The sequence below is a fragment of the Dermacentor albipictus genome, chromosome 5 (assembly GCF_038994185.2).
Source record: "Dermacentor albipictus isolate Rhodes 1998 colony chromosome 5, USDA_Dalb.pri_finalv2, whole genome shotgun sequence".
Taxonomy (NCBI): Eukaryota; Metazoa; Arthropoda; class Arachnida; order Ixodida; family Ixodidae; genus Dermacentor; species Dermacentor albipictus.
The window spans coordinates 42,090,998-42,112,758 of NC_091825.1; the positions used below are offsets into that span (position 1 = coordinate 42,090,998).

Here is a 21,761-nt window from a genome sequence, read left to right on the forward strand (position 1 = left end):
CTTCAAATGCCTTTTTGGCTTCGCAAATTTATTGCTCTTAGGAAAGTCTCACGTTTGAAAAATGCATATGTTCTGTGATTTCAGGCATGCAGTAATGCCGCACTCCGAATGAATATTTACCGCCTGCTGTTCTTTAACATGCACCCATTGCAGTGCACACGGGCGTTTTTGCATTTGCACCGCAAACCGGAAATCCGGGAACGGTGGCCACATTTTGATCCCCCGACCTCTGGCTTAGCAGCGTAATGCGAAATCCACTACCTCACCACGGTGGGTGAGGTATTGCGTTATAAATGCAAAAATTTATCAAAACTGCGCCGTTGTGCAGAGACTTATGGTCTTGCTTTGTTAAGAAAACGTAGTGCTTAAGTATGTCGGAAGATAAAACCTAATAAACAACCGGATAAGGCCGTTTGATCTGTGGGAACAATGATCGATAGACAAATACCTCTACTAACCGTAACTACCATGGTACCTCAACGACCAAAGTTCCCTTAAGTGATTTTTGTAAGTCTGCGGCGCTAACCAAAACCATGAGCTTCATGACACTTCTTGATGGCAGAAGAACAGTGTGTAAAATGACTTTTTATGGTTAGTAGACAGAAGTTTTTTCATACAATAAAAATCCTAATTAGAAAAAGAAAGAGAGTTCGGGACTGGCCATTTGTTCTGGCGCTCTCTTGTGTCGTTTCTCGCACTGCTCCTCCGTCATGAAGTTGCATCTGCGTTTATGGCAGCTTTGCTGTGGTTAGTGACGATACAGGGCGATGCGCGCGACGCAAGAACAACAGCCTTCACGCACACCGGTTCCACACAGCGCGCAGGTCTTCCGATCCAGGCGGAACTGTGTTCCGCCACACGCCGAACCTCGCCTGCGCCACGGCCGTTGGGCAACGTTTGCGTGAACCGCGCCGCGAGCTATTTTGCGCCCGGAGGTCGCCCGCGCAGGCGGTGTTTGAGGCTTGGTCGGCGTTCTGCGGAAGAAGCGAATCAAGGGGGGAGAGCAGGGCGCCGCGGCGAGGCTGACGCAATCTGGGTTAGGGCTCCGGCCCGACGGTCACATGGTGTCGCGGGCCGCCCGAAAACCGGCACCTTGGCCGCCGCGTTCGGGGCCCCGGCTTTTGAGCCAGCGAAGAAATTGGCTTGGCACGTGTGCTTCGTGAGAAATTACTCGGCCCTGTGTGCTTTCGTCGCGAGGAGTAGCGGGATCGTCCCGACGCTGCAGCGCGCGTCTGCGTCAACTGTGTGGCCCACGCGGTGAGTGCGCCTGTTTCGCGTCTGCGGTTGCCGCGGGGCAATGCACGGGATTTGCGCTGGGTTGTCGGTTTGTTGGGCGACCTAGGGTGTGCTCTGTTGGCGTCTCCCATTTCACTGTGGTCATCGGAGTGGCACGTGCTGAAAAATTGGTCCTGTGATTGTTATTGCTCTCTGTGTGGTACTTCCAGTAAATAGTGGAAGCAAGGAAGAGTGTATTGGCGAGATGTCAGTATTTTGGAGTTCTCGGAAACTAAAAGGTACTGTAATATTCCTGTCACTAAGCCGAACTTGCGCTGGAGCTGCTAAAAAAACTAACATATTATATATGTTTAGGGCAACACTTCGCTGTGGAGAACACTTTTGCAGAGGTCACGGCACTCGAACGGCTACACTGTAAGAATAAAGAGAGAACGCAGTATTTGCTCTTAATTTTCTTTAGCTTGATACACAAAATGGGCATGATAAACACCTATTAGATACTCAGCAGATTTATTATCATATGTGCTCCAGCCTTAACTATCACATGCATTAATCAAAGCTAGAATACATTAGGCTAGTTTGAAATGTCTTTGTGCCCTGTTATCTAATGGGATCATTTCTAATACCAATATACTGACAAGCAACGGCACTTTGCCGTGCCGCAAATCTGCGCTGCATGAGCCATTTATCATAGTAAAAAGCAAGACTTATTTTATCATTTGAGTGCACACCATCGCAAGGGCCAGAGGGCCTACAGAAACGTCTAGTTCCCTCTGCATACCAATCAATGTGAAACATTATTTCACTTGTTTTCGAAGCATGCCTTCTTCTCTCACTGTCTAAATTTAGTGCTAATGATTACGCAGCGTCATAGCTTTGTACTACGCTAACCCGCCCAGGAATGTCATTTATCCCTAATGACACAGCAAGCAACCGGACCTTCAAAGCTTTCTTAATGTTAATCAGGTAGGCAGACTTTTATCATTAGCAGTGGTCTTGGTGTGATGGTCTTTGATACGCCTGCACTCTATTGCACGACCTGTGGAGCGCTGGAAGAGGACGTGGTATCTGATCCTACAAACGGCTAACGAGGTTTTAGTTTTTCATTAAAGGACGGCTGTGTTACTGTAGGTTCAGAGGCGCACGGCATAACTCCAACAAAATGTAAAATAATATACCGTGTGTGCGATTTTCAACACATTCTGTCTGAAGTATTTTGTCTGTGCATATTAGTAATCATAGCTTCAGAACTGAGGCGTCGCTGGTGATCCAGTGGGCAGTTTGTGTATGCTAACAACCACTCCTCCTCTAAGAGCCCTGTTCTCTCCGGTGTACCCCAGGGCACAGTTCTCGGGCCCCTCCTATTCCTTATATATATTAATGATTTACCGGCTAATCTTTCATCTAACATTCGCCTTTTTGCTGACGATTGTGTCATTTATCGCCCAATCCTAGCTGATACCGACAACCACGCATTGCAAGATGATCTCGACAAAGTTACCTCTTGGTGCAGCATGTGGCTAATGTCACTGAACACTACAAAGACTTTACTACTACCTTTTCATCGACGGAAACTTCACCATACTCCTAAGTACGTTCTTTGCAACTCGGAAATCTCATCAGTGGAATCATGCAAGTACCTTGGCCTCACTCTCTCAAATAACCTTTCTTGGTCCTCTCATATTACGAACATCACCAACGAAGCCAATCGCACACTTGGTTACTTCCGCCGCAACTTGCGCTTCGTACCACCATCCTTAAAGATACTAACTTATCTAACTTTTGTCAGACCTAAGTTAGAATACGCATGCTCTGTTTGGGACCCACACCAAACCACCCTTTCTAACACTCTAGAAGCAGTTCAGAATCGTGCAGCTCGCTTTATTTATTCTGATTATTCTTACCATACTAGTGTCTCTCAGCTAAAATTAAAAGCAGGAATTTCCAATCTAGATATAAGGCGTCATGTCTTCAGACTGTGTCTTTATCACAAATTTTATCATTCTGCTCCTAGTCCTTCAGCCATCATTCCAGCACACCGTCAGTCCTGCCGATTATGTCATGAAAAATCTGTGTATCCTCCGCCTGCCCGGACCACTGCGCACCTACATTCTTTCTTTGTGAAGACTGCCCGGGACTGGAACGACCTTCCCGCCGACGCCGTGCACCACTCCAATCCACATCATTTCAAGGCTGCCATTGAGTCCATATTCCAATGAAGTGGTTACCCATCCCTCATGTAATACCCCACGTTGGGGCCTTTGAGGTAATAATAAATAAATAAATAAATAATAAATAAATAATTTGACCAGCGCGAATGGCCTGCCCCAAAATTAATTTATTCTACAAATCGAAACTCCATAGGCATTCTTTTTATTAAGTCTGCAGATTGCAAAGAAGGGGTGGACTTACCGCGTTATTTTTATGTCGACCAGTCTCTAGTTGTTTTAACACTTCTATCAAATTTTGGTGACAGAGTGTGTAGGAACCATATGTATTTAAAAAGGCCATCTCTGAAAAGATTTAGTGGTGTGAAAAAAAAAACGTATCGGTGGTTGCTATCTATTGAACTTGATTATTATAACAAAATGCCCTCATCAAGGATCCTGCACATGTATATCCGACTTACATGACGAATTATCATGACGAACCCTATCAGGTATATTTATAGAAGTAGATAGAATCAAATTATTTTTCGCATACAAAAAGCTAGAAGAGTTTACACAAACGAACAATTTTCAACGCAGAAAAGTCAATAGAAGAACACGTATTTACACAATTTCGCGCACACGTGAAAAACAACCATGCTTACACAAGTGTCAAATTTGTGACAGGATCTGTATTGTGTCCAGCACCGTACCGTACAATAAAAGCAATGAGTCGAGGATAACGCTTACCGCAAATGGCATCTGTGTACCTCGAATCCTTACATTATCATATTTTCGTTATGCAGCAGTACAACTGAGGCCCACTATTTAGCAGATCTTGCACATTGTGTGCAGTACTGAAGAAAATTAGTCATACGATAATTCTGCTGACGGAAGAAAGTCTGATAATCCGGGCCGTGTGTGGTCTTGCAGTATGAGTGACCGCTTGGCATAAGCGTCCAGCTTCTAAAAAAAAAAAATACTCAGACCGTTATGCAAGAGGCCGCCTTGCCTGCTTACTTCCTCTTGCAGCCTTCTAAATATACGCCGCGCATTGTTGGATGGACTGCCAAATAGAAAATGAGGAGACGAGGGAAGGTCTCTCGTTCGCTCTGGTTTTCTGTTAGCGAGGCTGCGGCTTGATTGACGAGGGTGCTGCGTCAGGCGCCGCCAATAGAAGAGAAAACAAACAAGTGCGTCACGCCGAGAACCGCGTGCACGCCAGACACGAACCCCGCTGCTTTCGCTGGCGAATTTTTATGGTTTCGCGACGGTGGCAGCGACGTTGTAAACTCAACGCAGCTATGGGCGTCACATTCTGCCGCTTCTCGAACAGCTATGAGCGGAGACTGCAAGATTACTGTTCTATGAATACTTTCACGCTATGATATTAGTGCGACTAGCGATCATGGACTACAGTTCGCGTTATCGGCACTTTCAGGTCAGATGAAGAGCTCATTTCAACCTTCGTAACGTTTGCTCACGGGATGAATTTCGGCGTTATTCTACGCATTTTAAGTGTCTCAGAGAGGTGTGGCAGGGCTGAATAACGTCGGATGCCTAGCGGATGTTTTCCTAGCCGATGAGGAAATGTTGGCACTACTTGCGTGTAAAACAGATTCAGTCCTACTCCTAATCAGGTAAAAGATAAGCACAACGTATGTTTACATATTTATAGATTGCCACGTGACTGTGGAACAGTTTACCCTTACAAATTAGAGCTCTAACGTTTTATGATTTTTGGGGTTCGCGAAATTACGGGCCTTGCACGCAAAGCTAACTCAGTGCCGGTCATGTGAACGTTGGGCACATAAATAATGAGCTCCACGTTTCCAATAACGTGTTCTATGTGTTTTCCTGCAATTTTTTTTCAGAATTATACACTTATCACAAAAGTTACGTATTTTTACTACAGAGACGCCTTCAACAACTTTATGGTTCAGTTCTGCAGTTTTTCCTGTAGCGCAATAAGCACATGGGCGTAGAAGGGAAAACAGAAACACACAGGGGCTAACTCCTAATAACAATTTATTTTCGGCACGGCCGCCACCTTAAACACTCGCTTTTTTCTCTCGCTTTTTTTAAGCACATGTCTACTGACAAGGCAACAGAGCAAACGATAGTATAGCTCACTTGCAGACTAGGCCAAAGCTATCATCTTTAATGCATGCACATGAATTCCAACTCCTTTTTTGATATTGACATGGACGATTCGCTAACACAAACATTGTAAAACTCTCCAACGCGAACACTTTTAATGATGAGACGAGTTAGTTCGTATTCGCTTCTCCCAATAATAGCGAGCTTAGGCAGCACTCCTAATAGGCATAGGGAGCACTCTAATAAATTGGACAAGCCTTCGCCGGATGACTTCCTCGCAATTCATTGCCAGAAGTGCAGATATGTCCCCCGATTTCAAGGTGCAATTATTATCGGGAGAAGCAAATGCGAATTAGCTCTTATCATTGAAACTGCTCGCATTGAAGAGTTTGGCTATGATTGTATTCAGTCGCCCATGTGACTATGAAGAAAGGAGTTGGAATTCCTGCGCCTGCGTTAAACATGATAGCTTTGGGCTATAGTCTGCAAGGGAGTTGTACTATCATTCGCTGTGGTACCTTGTCAGTAGACGCGTACTTAAAAAAAAGCGAGAGAAAGGAGTGAGGGTATAAAAGTGGCGTCCGTCCCGGAGAGAGAGAGAGAGAGAGAGAAAATTATTTGGTCCATTAAGGGTTTAGCGTTCGGTCTTCGTCTTCATCGCTGCAGACCCTTGATCTTCTTAGCAGGGTTGGGCTCCTAGTCCAGGGCTCTACTGATCCGCGCTGCTTCGCTTGCGTGCTGCACCGTTGCCCTTTGGTCGGCGAGCTCGTAGCTGGTGAGCCGGCTCTCCCACTGCTCCGTACTCGGGGTTTTGTGTTGGTGGAATGTGTAGTTACGTTTACACTCCCAGGTTATATGGTAAAGCGTGGGGGTTGCCCCGCACCATGGGCAAGTGTTCGTAAATTGTGTAGGATACATCTTGCTTAGTACATGGAACATAGAGAAGGTTCCCGTTTGCAGCCTCCGCCAACTAGATGCTTCTTGCTGTGTTAAGGCTTTGTGTGGCTGGGAGTATCTAATTCTCTTGCCTCTGTGGTAGTTCAGCAACTCTGAATAGCCAATCTCCACGGTGAAGTGCTGTCCCAGGGCGTGTGGCCGCTCGACTCGGTACGTGATCCCGCAAGCCAAACAGTCTGCCCTTTCATTTCCTTCTATCCCCGTGTGTGCCGGAATCAGATTAGTTTGTGGGTTGCGGTGTGTCTGAGGTGTTCTGCCTTGCGGGGGATAGCTAAGGCAGCCCTGCCGATTCTACCCACTGTGTAGTTCCTGCATGTCTGTTTTGAATCCATTAAAATGCCCATTGATTTGGCTTTTCGATAGCCCTCAGCCGCTGCCGGCGCAAGAGCGAATTCCCCCGCCTCCACTATCCTGGCGCTACGTGCAGTTGCGCAGGTGATTAGCTTGCCTGCGTTGTCAACCACTACCGAATCTGCCTTAATGTAATTTGTATGTCTATTCCACGGATACAGTGTTGCATCCATGAAAACCGTGTTGGCTAAATGCCTTTCCACATAATCTGCCCGCGCCTGCCTTCTGGCCGCGTGGAGATTTGGATCCATGTTTTTCGGATTGGGATTGACCTGCAGGGTCTTACGGATCTCGTCGGGTATATCGGCGGATTGATCGAGATGCCTCCTTGGGTCGCGACCTAACCTTGTCAGGAGCGCTCTCCCCGTAGCCGTGTCTCTGAGTCGGTGAAACTGTGTTCCAAGCTGTGCTTCTGCCAGTTCGGCGAAGGTGTTGCTAATATCTAGCTGTAGCAGCTTGTCGTTCGGTGTGTTTCTTGGTAGGTGAAGTGCCGTCTTGTAGGCCTTCCACAGGATTGTCTCTGCTTGTTCCGTTTCGCTCTTGATTATGGGGTGGTATGGCAGCGAGTAGATTACCCTGCTGACTATGATACTTCTGACGAGTTTTAGCGTGTCGTCTTCTTTCATCCCATGCCTTCAGTGGGAGCCTCTGGTTATCATTCTGCCTACCTGTTCAGCCGACTTGCGGAGCAGGCTGAGTGTGTGGCTGCATTTCCTGCTTGCTTGTAGCCACATTCCCAGGACTCTTATCATGTTCCTCTCCGGGATGTATTGCCCCTCCAGTTTCACCTCGAGTGGTGCATCAGTGTGGTGTCTTCCTACCCTCAGTAGCTCAGACTTCTCTGCAGAGCAGGCTAGTCCTCTTTCCTTCACGTATCTTTCTACGCAGTTTGCTACTTGTTGTAGCTTCTCCTGTTTCTCTCCCAGGGATCCATGGTTCACCCAGACCGTGATGTCTTCTGCGTAAATCGCGTGCTGGATGCCCGGAAATAAATTGTTGTTGAAAGTTAGCGTCTGTGTCTGTGCCTGTTTTCTCTTCTACGTCCTTGTGCTTCTTGCGCGACAGAAAAAACTGCAAAATGCTACACCAGCAAGCCCAGATATCTACTCTTATGGACGTTATAGTTCAGTTGTCTTGCCTTTTCGTGTCAGTTTATACGTAATTTGGAACAAGCTTGATTGATTGATTGACTGATTGATTGAATAACTGATTGAAAAATAATGTGCACTGAAAGCTTTTTTGTCTGTTCCATATATTGATGTAACGCAATAAATATTCCGTCTTTCGAAGTTATACCTTAAACGACTACAGGGGCCACTTTGTTATGCCTAAATGATGGTCAAAAAGCATCCACTGTCCTACGTGCCAAAATTTCCTTTGAGCCCTCAACGACGAGGTTGCATGGCGCGCATGTCGAAAACAGCCTAGGGTATCGTGACAAGTTGACACATCAGATGCACTGCAGTAGAACTGGCCAGCAATATTGACGTGTTAGCATTTTCGTCGAGCAAGGCAGTACATGTCGTGCTACATGCGTGTGCTCCCTTAGCCTGCTGCTTTTTTCACAACACGCCGTTCTCACTGCAACAGGAGGTCTTTGCCCATCCGCAATGCGTTCTGCTATTCATAACTTATTTGTGTTGCCTAAACGTGGAGTAAAAGTGTTAAACGAGCAGTAAAAGTAAACTGACGACTCCAGTGAAGTCATAAAAGTCAGCCAGATGGCATTGTCACCGTCGGACGACTTGAGCCGGATGACACCATTTGGGCCGTCTTGTTGATAGCATTTCCAACCACTCACATACGGGCGCAAAACGTTGTCAGGCCTATTTGTGGGCGGGGGTTGTACTTCCTTCTCACGAAGTGCTCCATCCTGTAGCTTCGAACCATTTATCTTGGCTATTTTGACGCGTCTTTCCGGTGTTGTAAATGCCCGGCCCTGACTAGTTTTATTGAGCGAAGCTTTCTTGGACTACCCTATCGGCTTTAGCGTGGCTGCTGCGACTGATGCTGTGAGTCATCATATCCTCAACAGATACGGAGGTTATAGGCGCGACAGATGCAAGTACTACCAACCGGCGGGCCATAAAACCCCTGTATCCTGTCCGACAGCCTAGTGCCGTGCGGTAAGAGCACCTCACTTACGTTTATTACTAAGACAAAATATCTCCCCAATACTTCGACATATCCCTTGATATAATAAAACGTCAATGAACGAAGACATCAAGGGTGGCAAAGGGGAAAAAATTGTCCTTATTACTGGAAATAAAAGTGATAAATTAATGGAAATGAAAGGGCATGCAAAAACAACTGGCTGCTGGTGGGACACTAACGCACGTCGTCGCATTCATTTCTAGTTGATATACACTAAATATCCCAGAAAGTGGATGGGAAAACGGGGCCGCGGTAGCTCAGTGGCTTAAAGCACCGAATGCATAATGCGAAGACGTGCGTTCGTGCCCCACCTGCAGCCAATTGTTTTTCCATTCACTCTCCTTTCTATAATTTTATCATTCATATAATTCAATTAATAAGTACAAGTAATTTTCCTACACTGCCCTTGGAGTTTTTATTGGTTTCTTATGTTATAATTAGTAAGGATATGGCCCCGGGCTTCCTTTAGTTTCCCCTCATAGGCATTTATAAGGGGCACCAACGTCTTAATGAAATAGCACAAAGCGTTTTCAGCGGACGTTTTCCTAATTTTCATTCATGTAACCAATCTGTATGTGCCACTGGGTGTGTGGCGATTCTGGGCCAACCAATCAGAGCGGGTGCGTCCCATTGAGGCATAAGGAGTACAGAATCCTCAAATGTAGCTACATATGTGTCGCAATTCATGATACCTTGGTAGATAAACAGTGCACTGACAAGGACAATGCGAAGGCAACACAAAAATAGGTGACACTCGCTGTCATACTTACTGTAGGTAGGCACTGTGGCTACCAAAATCCATGCCAATGGCAAAGCTCATGGCTCCAGGAGTACATAAGACCCTCACAGAGTTGTGGGAAGCACAATGCCTCTCACAACTCAATAGGCTCGCACTCACAAAAACAGGTAGAGATCTGCTCGAAAAGATCCATATTAATCTACCCTATACGATAGACCAAAGGGAATAGGTACCACGTGATGTGAGGAGACGCATCAACGTGTACCGCATTCCGTGGAACATGCATCTCGCATATAACATCGGAAGGAGAAAAGCAAGAGGGGAAGCCCTGCAGAAGAAATGGGACGAGCAACCTAACACCCTCTACGTGGACGCCGCAAAGAATGGAGTGATGACTATTGTGGTCTCAACGTCTTCAGGATCGATGGCGGACTGCGCCTCGATGAAAACAACCAACACGACTCACGCAGAAGAAGCAGCTATTGCGTTAGCTATAGCACCTAACGCCAACGCCGATGTGCTCACTGATTCATAGAACGCCTGTCGCAACTTCAATAAGGGATTAATTCACAAGTCAGGGTTTTCATTGCAGATTAAGCATCCACCCAGCCAAGCCTCAGTCATCTGATTTCCCGGTTACTTGGAACTACCAGGAAGAAACGGAGCCGCTTACAGGCATGCCCGAACACTTCTATACCAGGCGTCTCCCCCTGATGACCTTAAAGGGTGCTGCGGCCTGACTGCTTTAGCAGTGTATGCTGACACTCTCGCACCATACAGAACAGCCCGGAAGGAGTACCCAACACCACATAAGTCCCTCAATAAGTTAGAAGAGAACAGCTTCAGGAGACTGCAAACCAATACATACCCAACGCAAGCTAGGTTCACCAGTGGTATCCTACTCTATACTCTCCGCAATGCCCACACTGTGGAGAGGTAGCTAACCTTTACCACATGTTGTGGACATGCCGATCTAATCCCATAGTTTACGCCATTACAAATCCCTCAGAAGAGCAGTGGGAGGCTATTCTGCTCAGCGATGATCCTGACCGTCAGCACTGGCTGGTGGGGAGGGCCAGCGCAGCAGCGAAAACCAGTGGACTACCGGACCAGGCGACCCACCCACTAGTTATACGAATATTCAGGAAATAAAGTTGTTTTCAATCAATCAATCACTGTAGGCAATATGTCTGAGTAACATGATAACAATAATGATTGCTATTAATGTACATTTATCATAAAAACGCTGTAATTATATCTGTTCGTTCAATCACATAACACTTTTAATCCATGTACTGTCTTTAGTTCATACTCCATTTCGACTATTCCTTGTTCCCAATCTGATCGCATGACGAGCACTTTTATATTAATGGCGTATCGAAAATACCAAATTGCCGCGACTGTGATTCTTCGCGGAGCTTGTAGGAACAAAGTTATACAGGGCCTCACTATTACAACGTCTAAGTAACCACCCAGCGTGGACCCTTGGCCGCTTTGGCATTGCGCTACTAAGGCCAAACACGCGGGATGGTATCCCGGCCGCGGCGGCCGCATTTCGATGCGGTCAAAATGCAAGAACGCCTGGTGGTCAAAATTATTCTAAACACTCTCGCTAAAGCGCGCCTCATTATCATATGGCAGTTTTGGCACTTGAAATCCCATAATTTAATTTAATCTACATAACCGTTTGCGACATTTCAAGACAATATCTCAAATTCTCTAGCGTGTGCTCTCAGTATGTGGCTGAGCAGAGATCAATTTCACGGTGGACGTCACTTATCAGACGGAGACAGTACGGAGGGAAATGCTCGCTAACATAGAACTACTCTGTTGCAAAATCGTTGCTTCATCCTGAAGAAGTGTAGTACTATGCCAAAATTAACAAAGGCGCTCTGTGTTCTGTCCTATGTTTCTTTCCGCACTGCAAATCGGTATTTTGTGTAGTACGTTACTTATTGGCTGGGTTAATGTGTAAATGTATTTTGTATAGATGGTAAATGTGTAAATGTATTTTGATCAATGCGACGAAGCGAAAAAAAAAATAACTGTCGCTTTCGTTCTTTTGTGGGTTAGACCTGCGCAGATTTCGTGCTGGCCCCGTTCCCGTTAAGAGAAATGAAAATGTATAACGGTTCGCCAACCGGTTCGCCACAGTAACACCTATCTCGCCCTTTGGCGACCTGCTGCACACTGCTATCGACTTGTCGGCATCCCGCATGCGCAAGAGTTGTCAAGAGATGGAAGAAAATTTGCTCGCGGGAACAAGGGAGACAGAAATCAGCGTTCTCACATAAACTTCGGTGAATGTTATTTTTATACAGCTACAGGAGCGATTCACATGAAAACGGCGGCCATCTTAGGCAGTGTCGTCGCAACAGTGCAGATGCGCGGTACGCGGTCAGCACCCTCAGAGAGTCCATCCCTGCTCTTGCTCTCTCCCGCGTTTCCTGTCATTGTCATCCGTACTGAGTACGGGCAAAACAGTACAAATGTGCAGTGGTGTTCGAGCAGCAAGGTATTGGAGTCGAGTCGAATACGACTGCTTGAGAAAAAAGACTGCAGTATATTGAATCGAATATCGAATATTTCCGATTTCTTCTAAAGTGAAATGAATTAAAGGTTTCGTTGCTTGTGTTGGGCAACAAAGGGTTTCTTTACAATAATTGACACATGCGCACTGTTATTCAGTACAATAACGTCAGGTTCACGATGACAATGAAAGTAATGGAAAAACAAAACATTAGGCTGCATATGAATGCAGTGGGTGATGGGCTCGTTAAAAAATTAAGTGCGATACTACAGTGCACGCTTTGCTTTTAAGCACTCTAAACATTGTGAGGATGTTCAAATACTATATTACATTGTCTGCACTGAGACAGCTCATTCCTACACTGCCTAAGACGAGACATGATTACCAACGGCTTGCAGCTGTTATGCACAACTGACATCCTCCATGCGCTAGTTGAGGAACTCAATCGTAGCTGTGGTGCTGCTAAACATAATTAATTAGACGAGTATCCATTTCATCAGTTTTTATTCCTGTACACTGCAAGAACTGTTACTGGACTTTTCTGACCATTATCGCAAGAGTGAAAGCAAACGCTCAATTGATCATACACTACTCGCCAGCGAAAAATGCTTCGGGCTCGCTAAGGAGGCTTTCCCTTTCTTTCAAGCATCGGCTTTCAGAATGCACCGTAGATCCGAGAGTTGACATGCCGACAACGCGAACGGAGGCGACGGGTTTCCGTGCTGGGTAATTTTTCTTACTTTCTCATTCGAAACACGATGCGCACTGCTTGGATAAACGTCCGGGATTGGGGCTGCCGCGATCACAGCGAATTCAGCGATGGATTGTTTTCGAAAATGAGCTACTAGAAAGCAGCCGAGGCGGGTAGCACAGCCAGTTAATTTTAGAGCGCAGCTTTATGGCGTCCGTTGTTACATTGTCTTTCCTATTTCTTTAATAAAGTTTTTTCGATAAATCAATCAACCCTGCGCCGAGCGTCGGCGTCCCTCGTAACCGAGTGAGCGACCACAGCGAAAGATGAGAGCGAACGCGGCCCGTAGTGAAGGAAGAAAGAGGTGAGAGCAAGGAGGCACGAGGAGGAAATCGGAGGAGGGTATAGCGAAAGGGTGAGGAGGAAACCAGAGTGCCGTTGACTACCAGGCATGCGGCCAGCGTGGAAAGAAAGCGCTGGCCTGGGCTTCGGACCCACCACGCATGTGGTACTTCGCCTGCGGCACCGCCGTCTCTGTATTCGCGCCAAACTTTTTGTGAGCTACATACAGGCGCGAGGCTACTGCACATGTGTTACCGCGTCATGTAGTCCGGCAGCGTTGGACAGTGTTTGGTTGCTCGGAACAGACGCTCAATGGACGCAGCCTCCACGTGCGACGGTTTCGCGTTTGTCCAGATGCGAAAGCAAAAGCTGCAAAATAAGTGTACCTTAGAATTTATCGGTGTGTTCTTTCATATTTAACTTTTTCTAATAAGCTGCTTATGTTTTGTCTTCCACAGACTAAATTAGCGAGGTTTAAAACGTGAGACTCTTTTCAGAAGCTGTCTCACTTGTGAGCGCTCTGCCTCCGTAGCTTTCCTTACATAGCCACAGAAAGATGTCCTCGAGTATAGAGAATACGCTTCCAGCGGTCCACGTGTTCCCGTGTTTACGCTTTCTTTCGGAACAATGAGTGACGGGATCGGGGAAAATGCTTTGGCTGTCAATGCTGATAAATGACCTGCCCGAGCAGGAGGCTCAGTGCCACCGCCAAGAGAAAGCACACTGTCACAATATATCGCGAATTCAAAACGCCTATACAACTGCGCTCAAAATTCGCATTACGGAGTATCGTAATCGCCGGTGAAATTTTCTTTTGTTTTCTATGCCTACGCAACGAAGAAACCCATCCGTGCGTCCCTTTCGCACGTAAAACGAATCGCTACAATGACATCAACGAAACAACATAAAAGCGAGAGGAAAAAAAGCGATGGCAGTGGTGCGTTTCGAACCTATGACCACATCACCAGCAGCCGAGTGCTTTACCCACTCTGTTAAGACACTGAGCCCGTAAGTCGAGCCGACTTTGAGCACTGTACACACCAAGAAAATTTCCATTTGGCGAAAATTTAATGCCAAAGACGTTACATATTTCCGATGTGTTTCGGTGGTCACGTGATAGCCTTCCGTTAGGGCATTTCTTCACCGACCGAAATGCCAGCAATTTCTGAGGGCTCATATGCTTCAGTGCACGTCGAGAAACAAAGAAAGATAGCCAGTCAGTGAGTTGACAAGGACGATAAGGAATGATGAGGGGTAATATGACTATTATCACGCTTGATAATGGTACGGCATTGATGGATAAGGTGCGAAAGAGCGATAGGGCTTATAATGGCCGGTGCAATCCTAGTGAGGGTACTAAGCACCGACAAGGGCTAATGAGGGTCCCATCAAGCCGAAAAAGTTTGATAAGGGCCAATAAGAGTTCATAAGGGTCACATCATGTACGTTAAGGTTGATAACGACAGCTAAGGGTTTCGTTTATTTTCACCTTAAAGGCCCGGAGGCATTACACAAGGGAGGGCTTTAATTCTTGTAACAATGTTAGAACAAATGTAAAGAATAGTAAAGAAACAATAAATAAATACAGGCCAGTAACAATTCTGAAAAAAAGGGTACATAATGTTAGAGTAAGGGTAGTTGGTATCGGTAATTAAGCACTGTGTTTATTTAACATTTCGCGGAACATTTTACGGTCAGTGCATGACACGATATCTTCTGGGAGATGGTTCCAATGTGTTATAGCGTCGGGGAAGAATGAAGTGTTCATGGCAGATGATCGGGTGTTAATGTTTGGTATGGGACGACTGTGGCTTATGAGAGAGGATGTGCGTATTAAGGGTGCATTTAACAGGGAATGCCTAGAATGTGGATGGTAATAAAAGATATGAAGCAAGCAGGGACGAGAGATGATCCAGTGGGAAGCAAGTGATGGTAGTTCAAGTGTATGTTTTAGTGCGGTTATGCTGGTATCAGCATCATATCGATTTGTACAAGGCTGATACGGACCGATAAAGCTTGATAAGGCTCGAATCGAGTCCAATCAGGTGGATAACAATCGATAAGGATTGATAAGGGTCGGATCTAGTCCGATAAGGTTGACAACGACTGATAAAGGTTTATAGTGGTTGGATTAAGTTTCATAACTTTGATCATGGCACCAGGCTACGTGGAGATGAGCAAGTGTTACATTGCTTACGCGTACTTAGGCAACTCCCAGAGGAGATTCTGCGTGATTTTTTTTTAGTTTTCTACTATTTTCGTAAATAAAAGCAATTGAAGAGATTGATGCTTTCGAAGCATGAACAAGGGAAGTTTATGCTAACCACGGTGACGATGTTTCTTACGCAATTGCACGTGGCGCACATTCATTAGCAGCCGCAGGGTTACTTTTACATGCAGCTGGGCTGATGATCTAGTTGATTTTCATATTTTCCTTTTTCGAAGACACGGTCTTTAATTCTTGCTTTCCCGGTGTCCTGGCGGCCACGTATTATGGTTTATCTACTAGTTGTACCGATCAGGCGTAATGACCGAATTGGGAGCTTCAACAGAAACTGTGATTCTGCAGTGCATTTCACAGAAACGATGATTCACAGAAACTGTGATTCTATGTGCGTTAATCGATTCCTGCCTTTTACGCAAATTTTAAGAATACCGGTTCTGATTCCCTTCCGGATAGAATTCCGATCCTCGCTTGGGTTCGGTTCGACACCAAGATTTTAATAGGTATGCAATGGACAAAGTAGCCGTTTACGGTATTTTAGTTTCTTAACAGCCAAACGGGCACTTCAACATGTCGCATATGCTTACAATTGTCTCGATTTCCCATTGTGCTCTTAGCATTTTTGCTGCAATTAATTAGCCGAAAAAAATTGAAGAACGCTTAAGCTTCGCCTTTAAGAGTAGAACGCGATAGCATTCTCAGGCTTCCCGACAACTACAGTTTATGTAGCCGTCATGTTTTCCGGGAAACACTAGCGGCGAACGCTCTGCACGAAGGCGACCTTTCTGGTACAACCGCTGCCTCTTGCGTGGGCCGCGATGGATGGAATGAATGGATGGATGTATTGAGCGTCCCCTTTGTAATGGGATGGAGGCTTACGCCACCAAGCTCGTATTATTTTATTGGTTAATGTCCTACACCTAAGTTAAACAAAAAAAAGAATAAGAAAAAAAAAACCAACGTGGAATTCCCCCAACCAAAGTTTCTGAACCCCTATTGTAAAATTTGTTTTTGTACGCCTCCGTTGTTCGTCGTTTCCCTACTTCCACCAATCTTCCAATCGCCTCTTACTAATCTCTATTGCGCAGATGTTTACCTTCCCCCTGCCCTCGCTGAACCCAAGGGCTTCAAGGAGGCCAGTGATACGTAAATCGACGGCTGGGCAAATATCTTCATTCTGATAAAACATGCTCTATTGTTTCACTTGCTTTACCAATGCAAAAAGATGCGTCTTCTTCCTTTTATATCTTGCTTTATAAGTGCGTGTTCTATGGCATCCTGATTTCGCTTCGAAGAGTAATGAGCTTCCCTTTGAGTTACCATAAATTGTTGCCTTCCTGATTTCGTTTTTTTTTTGGGGGGGGGAAAGTTAGAAGCATTCTTATCAATAGAGCAGCGCGCTCTTTCTTTACATCTCTTACGAGGTTCTGTCTTCACAGCACTGGAGCCAGGAACAAACAATTCTAAGGCGTCTTTATGCGTTGAAGGACGCATTGGCGTTATTCGTGTACTCGTGGTAGGTTTCTTTTCAATTGCCGCTCACCATGTGATTATCTTAGCCTTTCTGACTTTCCGCTTCACGTTCTTTATTGCTGCGTTGCTCACCATACAGGCCGCATACTTGCTGGTAAGCTTCCTAGTTCTTTGCCTCGACTGTGAATCAATGTTATTCCTGTACAATTACCTGAACACTCTCCCAGCCCATTTAGTTCTTTTGATATTCCTGAGTCATTCTTCATAATTATTTTACCGTGGGCTTCCCTCACTTCAAAACTTGTCCAGCCCATATCACCCTGCGCAGCTTCATTTGTACACAGCCTTCCCATGAGCGCGCAATGCGAGGTGTCGCAATGAGTTTTTGTTGCCATCGAGTCCTGATTGTACGTCTGACTTCAAGCAAACATATGTACATTTCCAATTGTAAGTCTTGAAACCGTTACTCCTTTCCACGCACCCCGGAGCCCCTGGTGCCTATTGTATCCCCGTAGCGCTCTGCGCTCCATTACGGCTGCATTTCGCTTCCCCTTTACTGCTATTGTTTTTCCTGTGTTTCCACTTAACTATTGCCTTCGCTTATCCATATACCAACGTCTTTATATTCTTTTACTCGAGGTATTTCCTTCCCCTGTACTGTCACTGTAGGTTTGCTGTTTTCATTGAATACCATTTTATTGATTTTTAACGGAAGATTTCAAACCTACTTATAGCCTTCCTCTCCAGAGATATTAGCCAAACGTGCCTATCACTTTGCTCGTTAGCTAGCAACACAAGGTCGTCCGCATAAAAGAAACCTGGAAACTGCTGCTCTACTACTGTACCCGCCTGTTTGTATCAGAGATTAAACCCGATATTACGTTATTCTAGAGCTTTTTCAATCCTCGCCATGTACATCGTAAACAGCAGTGGAGATAAAGGGCACCCTTGCCTCAGCCCCTTGTTGATATCAACATTCTCCTCGCTCGAAGCGAACGGTATTTTCTAGGTAAATCCCTCTTTACTCTCTCTTACGCCATGCAGCGGAAGCGAGCGCCATCTGGAGGGGTTTCAAGGAACCGGCTAGCACAAATCTCGGAGGTCATGGCCATTCTATGTATGGTAGAAATGCCGGAAAATGGGGTTTGTGCTTCAGTTTCTTCGTAATAGAATTTTATTTTCTCGTATATTAAAATTACAATCCGACGCTATCATTTCTGCAGGTTGTGTGTAAATCGTACTTTAAGATTCTTCTGCCATTTTTTACCTACAGAAATTAAATTCTTTGAGTAACATCTTTGCACAAAATGGAGGGCTTGCTTGGCTGGGAATGCGTTGTTCGAAATAACTCTTGCCGGAAAAACGGTCGACGTTGCAAGCGGGACGTCGACGCCTGGTCTTCTGCGAAACGAGGCCTTAGGACCACCATGTCGAAAAAGAGCGTTGCCACCCCCAAAGGAAGCTGGAGCTGCCGTTCACCTCCTGCATAACCATTCCGGTTGAAACCGTTGAAACTGGCTGCTTATGACACGTTCAACGCTAGCACTATGAAAATAACAACATTCATTACAACAACGAATTATTACAAGCTTGCAAGAGAGAGAGAGAAAAAAAATTTATTTGGACCGTCGAGGTCGTTGCTCTTGAGGTCGAATGGGTGGTGGACTCCACTGGAGTCCCCCACCCAGTGGAGTCCAGTGGAGACTTCAATGGAGTCCATGACCAGGACTCCACTGGTCATGGCTGCTCGACGTACTTGCTGGACGAGAGCTTCTTGCCTCGCCAGCGTATCGCCGGTCAGCTGTACCTTCCACCGCTGAAATGACGTGCTAGGCGACTTTAAGTGTTGTGGTTTGCCCCCGCACCCCCCACGAGATGTGAAAGAGTGTAGGGCATGTGTTACCGCACCAGGGGCAGATGCCGCGATACGTATGTGGGTATATTTTGCTGTATCTGTGTCGGTTTGGGAATGTGTTGGTCTGAATAAGACTGAGAGCTACTGCCTCTTCAGTGCTGAGCTTTCTGTGAGGGGGAGGATAAATCCTGCGGTTGAGTCGCTGCATCTTGAGTCAGTCGCAGAAATTGGATGGCAAGGACACGAAGGTGTCCATGCCATTGATGAGACGATTAGTTTTGCCCCGCTCGGTTCATTACCGCTCGAGCTAAGGCGTTTGTCCTTTCGTTCCCCTCTAATCCCGCGTGGCACGTCGTCCACGTGATTTGATGGGATTCTTGCAGCCTCCGGCCTAGAATCTGAGCCACAAGCAGCGGTGTTCGTCCGTTGGTAAAGTTACGGCAGGCCTGTTACGAGTCGGTAACGACATGAACTTCCCTGCCTGTCCTCTCTTGTAGGCTTCCAAGGAAAGCGGCGACTGCAGCACTGCACTAAGAACGTTGTTATTTTGTACTTGTTAAGCAATGTTAAAGTAAGCAAAACAGCTCCACTGTTACGCTTACGTGTTTTTAAAACAGCTTTAGTGCGTGTTCTTGCGTAAGCGTAATTATACTGCAATACACACAAGTTATTGCACATAGCGTAAAAAACGATAACCACATAAATCAACTTTGAACACATTTATACCGCTCATTTAGCTCACTAGGATAAACTGAAATTTAACATTTGCTGAAAATGTTTGTCTACGAAAAAGTTCTTTAAAGCAAGAAGTGCTCTTTTTTCAAGGCCATCTCTGGGCCGTGGACCAAGGATCTTTTTCTAGAGTGAATGGTCTTCTATATAAAAGCAACCAATTCGCTTGCGATATCCTTCGTGGTGAATAATATTAGTACACTCGAGGAGGAGATGGTGTACATCTTCGTCTGGATGACCACAAAAACATCCTGGATATCCTGGATAAAAAGTCGTGTAAATGCAGTACCAAGCCACAGGCTTCTGTTTTGCATCAGACTTGACAGAATCGACAGGGTTATATGTGGGTATATAAAATATAACTCCGAGTTCTTAAATTGCTAATGGATCCAGGTAGTTTCGCAGAGATGACAAGATGTCTGTCTCTGGAGCAGACGGATGAAGATTAATTCGCAGTGGCAAACGGGTGAGCCATGGCTCACCCGTTTGCCACTGAAAAAAAAAGGACTAAGAAAAAAAGGACTAAAAGGGGTAGGGAGGTTAGTCCTTTTGGGGACTAACGGACCAAGAAAAAAAGGACTAAAAGGGGTAGGGAGGTTAGTCCTTTTGGGGACTAACTGATTTGCCACAACCATTAGTCCTTTTGGGGACGAACTGACATGGGATGAACTGTTACTCCCCATGCGCTTACTCCTTCGGGGACTAACAGTTGCCCCTGCCCGATAGTTCTCAAGGGAGTAACGGTAATTCGTTCCGATGCTCCGCAAAGGCGGAATTAATTAAATAAGGCATTTATAGCATAATAAAAAAAATTAATGAGCTGGAAAAAAAAACGTGCCCAAGAGCAGGAGTCGAACTCACGTCCTCTCGCTCACAAGTCACGTACTCTAACCACTTCACCACGCCGCTTGGTTGACAAGAATGGATATTTAGACAAGGTTAAGCATGGGAACACAAGTGCCGCAATATAAAAGTGACTCTGTATTTTGTGCAAGTTATGCAGTGAGAGTCTAACGTTGAGTGTACTTGCAACCATAAGCGACTGCGAAAAGAAATCAGCCTGAGTATTATTAGGGTGATTTAAACTGAGGCACTACGCCATATATACGTGTAGCGAGCTCAAACGGGGCACCGAAGACGACAGAGAAGGGCAATTTCTCTGTCACTTAGCGTGTGCCGTTTGAGCTGCACATCGCTTCAGTTCGCAACCTCCTTGGAACGGAAGGAACTTAGGTACTATTGACCAAGAAAATCTAGCAGTCTATCAATGACTTGCGCGTTTAATGGGTATCGCTCACTTATGGGGTGCGCACGAAGGGCATGCCTCTTCACATGCCAGTTTTAAGTTTCACGTAATTTTCGAAGAGGTAAGGTGCTGTTTGCATGTAGTTCAATAGACAATGCACGAACTTCGAACCATTCACGATTTATAGCCAATGCCGTTTTCGCCGCATCGCTCCATGACACGGACGAAAACAGCGAAGTGCCTGGGGAGTAACTGTTGCCGTTCGTCCTCCCATTGCTCTCTTTCCGAGCAGGGACTAAACACTTACTCTCCAAAATTTGCACACGGCACGCACATTCATGCAGTTAGTCCTTTGAGGGACGAAAGCGCCCTTTTTAGAACTAACGGCGCAGTTACTCCCGTTTTCCCCGGGATTTTTCTTAGAGTGCATGGTTCCAAGGCCGTCGCCACCGCCCGCCACTGAGGAGCGGCGGTTGGGCTCCGCTTTAGAGAGTTTTAGCCCAGCGGGTTTACGGCCAGCGGAGCGGAGCGGACTCCACCGTTGCGCCAGCGGAGCGGCTCGCGAAAAAAGAATTTTAGCCCAGCGGATCACCCGCTCGAGCGGGGTAAAGAGCGGGGCGCTCTGCTGCCCCACCTAGTGGTTCGAATAGGAGTTACTGAGAAATGAAATTGAATTACGCTTGCTTTTATTATGCAAGAAATGTTGAATAAAGATATATTATATGTTCTCAGTGCATTATTTGTTAATAATGTACTGAGTACTAATGTACGGGTCAGCGCGGCAGTCGCCGTCTTCGATGCAGAATTGCCGGCGTTCATGTTCGCGGCTGCCGTCTTGCATTTCCCATACACGCCCGCGCGCCCTTACGCGCGCTCGCGCGCTGCGTATACGCTCCGCTGGGGAGTGCTTTCCAGCGGGCGTAAACGCTGCTCCGTAAAACCGCTGGCCGCCTCAGCGTGGTGCGCATGCGCAGTCGCGTCTCC

At 46.1% G+C, this 21,761-nt stretch overlaps 1 protein-coding gene across 3 annotated transcripts in view; it reads left to right on the plus strand.

Moving 5' to 3' along the window:
• The first annotated feature begins 952 nt into the window (after positions 1–952).
• kar (monocarboxylate transporter 10-like protein kar) overlaps positions 953–21,761 on the plus strand; it is a 104,129-nt gene continuing 83,320 nt past the window's right edge. Inside the window, exon 1 of one of the 3 annotated variants that reach the window (XM_065429985.2) lies at positions 953–1,257. The gene's annotated coding sequence lies outside the window, so the exon portion shown is untranslated. Of the gene's footprint in view, positions 1,258–1,467; positions 1,515–21,761 lie in introns of those variants that run through there. The other 2 variants (XM_065429984.2, XM_070538358.1) reach the window with 2 other exon arrangements.